Here is a 7,254-nt window from a genome sequence, read left to right on the forward strand (position 1 = left end):
AGCGCACCCGTACCGTTGGTTCGTCCTCCACCGCTTCCGATACCCACAGTTACGAGGAAGAAGCAAGTGAAATTCCGCAACTTCTTCCGAGGTTCTATCGGAACGATGAACAGCGTGAGCGGAACGAGGTATTACGCTTCCGCACTATCCATCCTACCAGGTATCTCGACTTCCCATTTATTCGTAAGTTGGGTTTACGTGCTGATATCAATTTCATGTTAACTAACATTGGGTGGACAACCTTTGCTACCATGCATAATGATGTTGTTTATCCTCGACTAGTTCTTGAGTTCTTGAGCTCTCTCCACACGGAAATATTATCTGGGCCAAATTGTTCTGAAGGGTTGATTTCTTTCCGTATGTTTAACCAAGAACACGAATTAACCCTAGCTCAGTTCAATAATATTTTTGGATTTCCCACTGGAGGGAGCACGAGAACCCCAAGTTCTTTCAACCCTGGTGCTTTTTGGTACAGTTTGACAGGTACAAGTAATTGGGTCGCTGGAAAATGTAATTCCTCTGCTTTCCGCCATCCCGCCATCCGTATTATGCACCGCTTTATTGCCTCTACTGTTTTGGCCCGAGGTGATTTTGAAGGAAAGGTTCGTTTGAGCGACCTTTTACTTTTATGGGCTATGATGGAAAACAGAGAGGAGCCTATTGATTCTGGCAGTCATTTGGCACGACAGTTCCAGAGTATTTCCAATACCAGCCACGGTGCGATTGTGAATGGCGGCCTCATTACCACTATAGCCAAACACCTTGGCTATCACGCTTGGCTGGACCAGTTAGAACCACTCCCTGGAAGCCGTACTATTAATTTTGCTACCTGCTCTTCTATGAACTGCATTGCGAAAGATGAAGATGATAAATACTACTTTGTAGTAACCCAGTCGGGAGTGCACCACCAGTTACCAAATCCAACATACACCGTGAAGAACCGGGCTACATGGCAGTTTCCACTGGAGCCATTAGAGGACCTACCTCCTGCAGATGAGGAAGCAGCTCCTGAACAACCCCCTCTACATCCTGGACCTGAGGTGGACAATGCTGCTATCCTAGCAGCTATTCAATCAATGGATAACCGGCTCAAACAAATGGATGAACGCCAGCAGCATTATAATTACATGGTTGATCAAATGTATCAATGGCACATTCAACGGTATCCAGATGATTTTCCACCACAGTGAGATCTTTCTTATTCCTTATTTTACTCTGATGCTTAGGGACAAGCATTTCTTTCTGTTGTAGGTTGGTTGCATATTCATGCATTTTATAATTTTGTCAAAATAATCTATCATGCATTCATTAGCTCTTTGCTTCGGGACAAGCAAATCTTTAAGTTTGGGGTTAGGAGGATGTACGCATTTCATTCATTCATGCAAAAAAAAAAAAAAAAAGAAAAAAAAATATAAAAAAAAAAAAAAAATTCATGCATATATACATATTCAGTTAATCCTAGCTTGAATTTGTGTTTGAAAAGTAAATATTTTTAATGAAATTGTTCGTCTTTGAAAACACTGAATGTGATGAATTGAATCTTGAAGTCTCAGAACAAAAGGTTGAAAAATTAGCTGGTTTTGTGGCTAGCACTTGTTTCTTAGTATTGAGGGTTGAAATGATCGAGAATTATAAAAATAGTCTCTTGAAGATAAATTCTTTTTAATTCGTGCTTAAAAGCTTTTGGGGGGTAAAAAAAAAAGTAAAAAAAAATAAAAAAAATAAAAAAAATAAAAAAAAATCACCTAGCACCCCTTTGAGGTCATAGGTTAGAGGGAGAATATTCTTAACCTTAGAAAACTAAGGGAACTAATTAGCTACTGGGGAATTGTTTAGTAAAATAGCTAGCACCCCTTTGAGGCTACGTGTTCTTGAAATTATCATCCTCTCTACACTGATTGGCTACTGGGGAAATGTTTTAGGTGAGACAAAAACAAAAATAAAAATATTACCCCTATTTGTGTCACAAGCATTGAAAAATTATTTCTGTTAAATTATCTTCATTTGACTAATGAGCTTTACAAGATTTGACATCATGAAACTCTTAGAAACTAAGAGCTGGCGCTAGTAATGAAAGATTAAGATTCTAATTGGACCTTGTGAGACTAAGAGTGAAGATTTTAAATGCTCAGTTAATTCTTGATGACTTTTTTTTTTTTTTTTTTTCAAAGTGCTAATTATTGTTTGAGGACAAACAAAAGTTCAAGTTTGGGGTTATTTGATGTTGTGTATTTTACTCATATTTTAGCACTTTAATTCACAAGAATTCATAGCATAATCATGCATATCTTTCATGTTTTTAATAAATTTTTATATCATTTTCCTATTTTATGCTTTTCTTGGTATGTGTTGTGTTTTCTCTGAGCAGGATCAAGATTTAAGAATTAAAGAGGAAATGCTGAGCTACAGGGAAAATCACGGCCGTGATTCTAAATCACGGCCGTGATTCACCAGAGAAAATCACGGCCGTGATTCCCAATCACACCCGTGAACGCCACTGACCCTTCATAGATGTGCTCCAGAGAAGATCACGGTCGTGATTTTCAGTCACGGCCGTGATTCACTTCGCGTCCCAGCTTTTTAAGTTTTATGTTTTATTTTTATTTTATCTTTGTAATTTTTATCTTGGTAGTTTTACCTTTTTACCCTTTTAGGTTATAAATTAGATTAGGTTAGCCTAGAACCGGGACTTTTCCCGGAGAGAGTTTTAGTTTTTGACACTTGGAGAAGGTTGGGCGCCTGTGCCATCGACTCTAAGGTTTGCTTTTCTTTTATTCTTTTCTTCTTGGAGAACTACTATGAACTCCTGTGAGTAGTTTCCCTTTTTCTGGGATCAGGGCTTAGCCTCTGAGAACCTCTTTATTAATGCATTATTCAGTTTCTTAATTTTATTCCAATTCTTGATCTGTTCTTTTATATTTTATATATGAACTTTAATATTATTGTTTTCATAATAACATTAATTAAGGATGAACTGAGAGGAGAACTTGATTATAATTATGATAAACAATTAATCTTAATTTTCATAATCATAGATAATTAGGGATGAACTGAGAGGAGAACCTAATTATCGGAACCTAAAGGAATAGACTTGAGTGTTAAATCACGAGAGTAGATTTAAGCTTTCGAGGAGCAATAGATTAACAAAGATCTTAACGGGTTTAATTGAACGTAATTACCACGAGAGTAGGGATTAATTTTAATTAAACACGTCCTCGTAGCCTGAGAAGGTGCAAGGATTAAATTAGGTTAAGACTACCTTCAAGATGGAATAGAATTAATTAATGAAAATAATAATTCAATAATGTTGGAACTCTTTGTGCGAACCCTAGATTCCCGGAAATCTCCTTATCTTATCTTAAAGTTTTATCTTATTCATTAATTGCATTACTATCTCTTTTACCATGAAATCTGATCTTATCATATCAAAACAGAAATTCCATCTGTTTTAAAATTCAAATTAAAATACTAGTAATTCTAGGTCAAACACGTAGTCCCTGTGATTCGATATTTATTACTTGACGACAACCGTACACTTGCGGTTTTCCACACATCAATCACTCAAGGTGATAACCATGAACTTGAGTCCGACGGTGCGTTGGAGCTTTCCATCGACCTACGATGAGAGGAATTGGGTCCCTATAATGGGGGCACCTTGGGGGCCTTTGACCAAGTGAGAACAGTTAGATCCTCCTTGAATATGCACTTTTCTGCAGGAGACCCCTACCTCGTGATTCGCTCGTGACTGTTCGTGGATGAGTGAATTGTTTGTGCATTGTTTATGTGAAATTGTTTGAGCATACATTGCATTTCTTTAAACATACAACATTCCTATTCTTTTAAAATAAAAATAAATAGGAATAAGAATCTTCCATTGCATGGTGTTAACATCTACCTTCATCACATTCATGTAGGTAGTTTCCCTTTTCACCCAAAAAAATACAAAAAACAAAATACCCAAAAAAAAGGAAAAAAAGGGTTATTTATCCAAACCAAGCAATATCATGCATCATTTTAGGGACATCCTAAAAACATGATAATGCTTAGTTGAATAAACACTATGCATGCATATTCATCGCCATCATCTCATATCATGCATTCTTATCAAAGATCATGGAGGGATCTAGGTTTGCATTTCATACATCCCTCCTAGTAATTCATTAATAAACGTTAATAAAAAGAAAGAAATAATCGATGCGTATGTTCAAGATGGATCGCACGCCGTTCGTAATTAAATGCAAGCCAACAACCGCATCAAGCGAACACACGTCAACTCCGTTATTGGTAATCAAGACGAATAAAGGGGAAGGTCCGACACCGCTAAGGATCACTGCTCCAAGGCCTTTTCCCTACGAATCAAATAAGGCTGTGCCATGGATATACGACATCCATTCTTCTGCCGACAGTGATATCTCTAATATCGCTGGACTTGGGGGCATGACTAGGAGTGGCAGGATCTACACTCCCGAAGATCTTCATGATAAAGCCCCCAAGAATAAAGAAAAAGGAAAAGATAAAACCGAGGAAAAAGAATCCGAGGAGGAGACTGATGAGCTGTTAAAATTCATCAGACAGAGCGAGTACTCCATTGTGGATCAACTTCACAAGACACCAGCGAAGATCACTTTGTTGTCGTTGATCCTAAGCTCCGAACCGCATCGGCAAGCTCTGTTGAAAGTCTTGAACGAGGCGTATGTATCACACACCATATCCCAAGACAAATTTGAGGGAATTGTTAGTCACATCACGGCTAATGATCACCTCACCTTCACAGATGAAGAGATCCCCACCGGGGGACCGCACCATAACAAGCCCTTGCATATCTCTGTAAAGTGCAAGGAGTATCACATCGCGAAGGTCTTGGTGGATAATGGATCTTCCTTGAACGTGATGCCAAAAAGAACGCTCGATCAAGTGGCAATCAAGGGAGTCCAAATGCGCCCGAGCAACATGATAGTTCGAGCTTTCAACGGATCTAAAAGAGAAGTAGTGGGAGAAATCAATCTTCCAATCCAAATTGGACCCACTATCTTCAACGTCGAATTTCAAGTGATGGATATTACTCCTGCATACAGCTGTCTCCTCGGCCGACCTTGGATTCATGATGCGAAAGCTGTACCCTCTACGCTCCACCAGAAAGTCAAGTTCATAGTGGGTGACAAACTGGTGACCGTGCAAGCTGAAGATGACATACTCATCAGCAAGCCATCCAACATACCTTATGTGGATGCAGCAGAGGAAGCTTTGGAAACCGCCTTCCAAGCATTGGAAATCGCCAATGTTGAGACATTTCCCCGAGAAATGAAGAAGATAGCTCATATGCTCACAAAGAACGGATACTTGCCAGGACAAGGATTAGGCAAGGACTCCCAAGGAATCCCGGAGCTACCCATTATCAAGGACAATCCGGGGAAACAAGGGTTAGGATACAACCCTAGCAAAGATCAAAGAACGAAGAGGAATCAAGATCCTTCTCAACGTTCTTTAAGCCAGATCTTTAGGAAGGCTGGTTCACAAACGTCAAGGCCAGCTGTCGTCATCAAGTGTCCTTTTCCTTCTAATAGGGATGTGTAAATTCAGTGACTATTAGAGATCACTCCTCGGGGACAGCCCGACCCCCGAGCCTCGATAGGGCACATGTTTCCACTATGATTATAATAAAATCATTCTTCATTATTTCTTATTGCTTCTTTTCTTGCTTACAATAAAATTCTAAACCACATTATTTAACCCTGTTTGAATGAACATAAGAGAGGTTAAAATCGTCTTAAAAATCAATAAACCCACATCATTTTGCGTGGAAGTGTGCACGACAACTTGGAGCACCTTTTCTTGGCTTCAATAAGTGCCATCGTGGATAAAAAGAAATCCTAAAAATATAAAAGAAGCTCGGCAGGAAACCCAAAAAGGGGACTGCGCAAAAATAAGAGCAAAAGACCCGCTAGGAATCCCACAAAAGGGTGACCTAGGCAAAAATTAGGGTTACAAAATAATGAACAAAAACAAAAGCCCGCTAAAACTCCACAAATGGGTGTTTTAGGCAAAAGTTAGGGCCGTCAAAAAAGAAAAAACAAAATAAATCCATGATGGTACCATCAATTGAATTCAACAAGGGGCTCAAGAAAAGCTATCCAAGTTGTCAAAGCACAATCATTAATAACAAAGATGTGCTTAACCTCATAAGTGTTTAATCAAACTAACCTAAAAACTTGAGCCTACCATTGGCCAGCCATTCTTTCAAAATTCATTTTTTGAAAATAAAATAATCCCCTCTAAAACACAAACTTTTGAAAACATATATCCTTTCCTTCTCTTCTCCCTTGTCCCAAAGATTTTTGAATAATCTAAGTGGAAACATGGAGATATAGTGGTCAATAGGAGGGTTGACACATCTTCTAAAGGAAGGGAGAATCATTTGGTTGATGACACCAAAAATCAAATACGCATCGTTCCTCGGTTACAGAAATCGGCAGCGCACAGCCCGTCTGGAGGAATGGCAAAATCCAAAAAACGCATCGGTTAATTCTTTTGAAAAATGAATCAAATAGAATTAGGTGCATCATACTGCATACATGCATACAGATGATAGGTGTACTGGAAGATCACTTATTCTCTGTTTATTGGAAAAAACAAACAAAAAAACAAAAATATATAAACTTCAGAAAAAACAATGCGCCCGCACCATGTTCAGTACACCCGTACCAAAATGGGGGTTATGAACAAAATTTCAACTCAATACGGGCGTACTGAAATGGATACGGCCGTATTGGCTATAAAGAAATTTTCAAAGACCTCGTCATGAGGCAATCACATAAAATAGAAAAAATAGAAAATTGCTTGTGCATGACAGCAGAAAATTCGACAAAAAAAGACAGAGATTCCGCATCATACAGAATAACTGAGCCTGGAGAGGCTTGCCGAAATAATACTCATACGAAATAACTGAGCCTGGAGAGGCTTGCCGAAATAATACTCCCCAAGAGACATCTCGGTTTGCACTCTTGGGCTGAACAGAAACCATACAGAATAATTGAGCCTGGAGAGGCTTGCCGAAATAATACTCTCTCATCATAACAGAATAATTGAGCCTGGAGAGGCTTGCCGAAAGAATACTCTCACAAAATAACTGAGCCTGGAGAGGCTTGCTGAAATAATACTCTCACAGAATAATTGAGCCTGGAGAGGCTCGCCGAAATAATACTCTCGCAGAATAATTGAGCCTGGAGAGGCTCGCTGAAATAATACTCTTCTTCA

The sequence above is a fragment of the Cajanus cajan genome, chromosome 8 (assembly GCF_000230855.2).
Source record: "Cajanus cajan strain Asha chromosome 8, NIPB_CcT2T_4, whole genome shotgun sequence".
Taxonomy (NCBI): domain Eukaryota; kingdom Viridiplantae; phylum Streptophyta; class Magnoliopsida; order Fabales; family Fabaceae; genus Cajanus; species Cajanus cajan.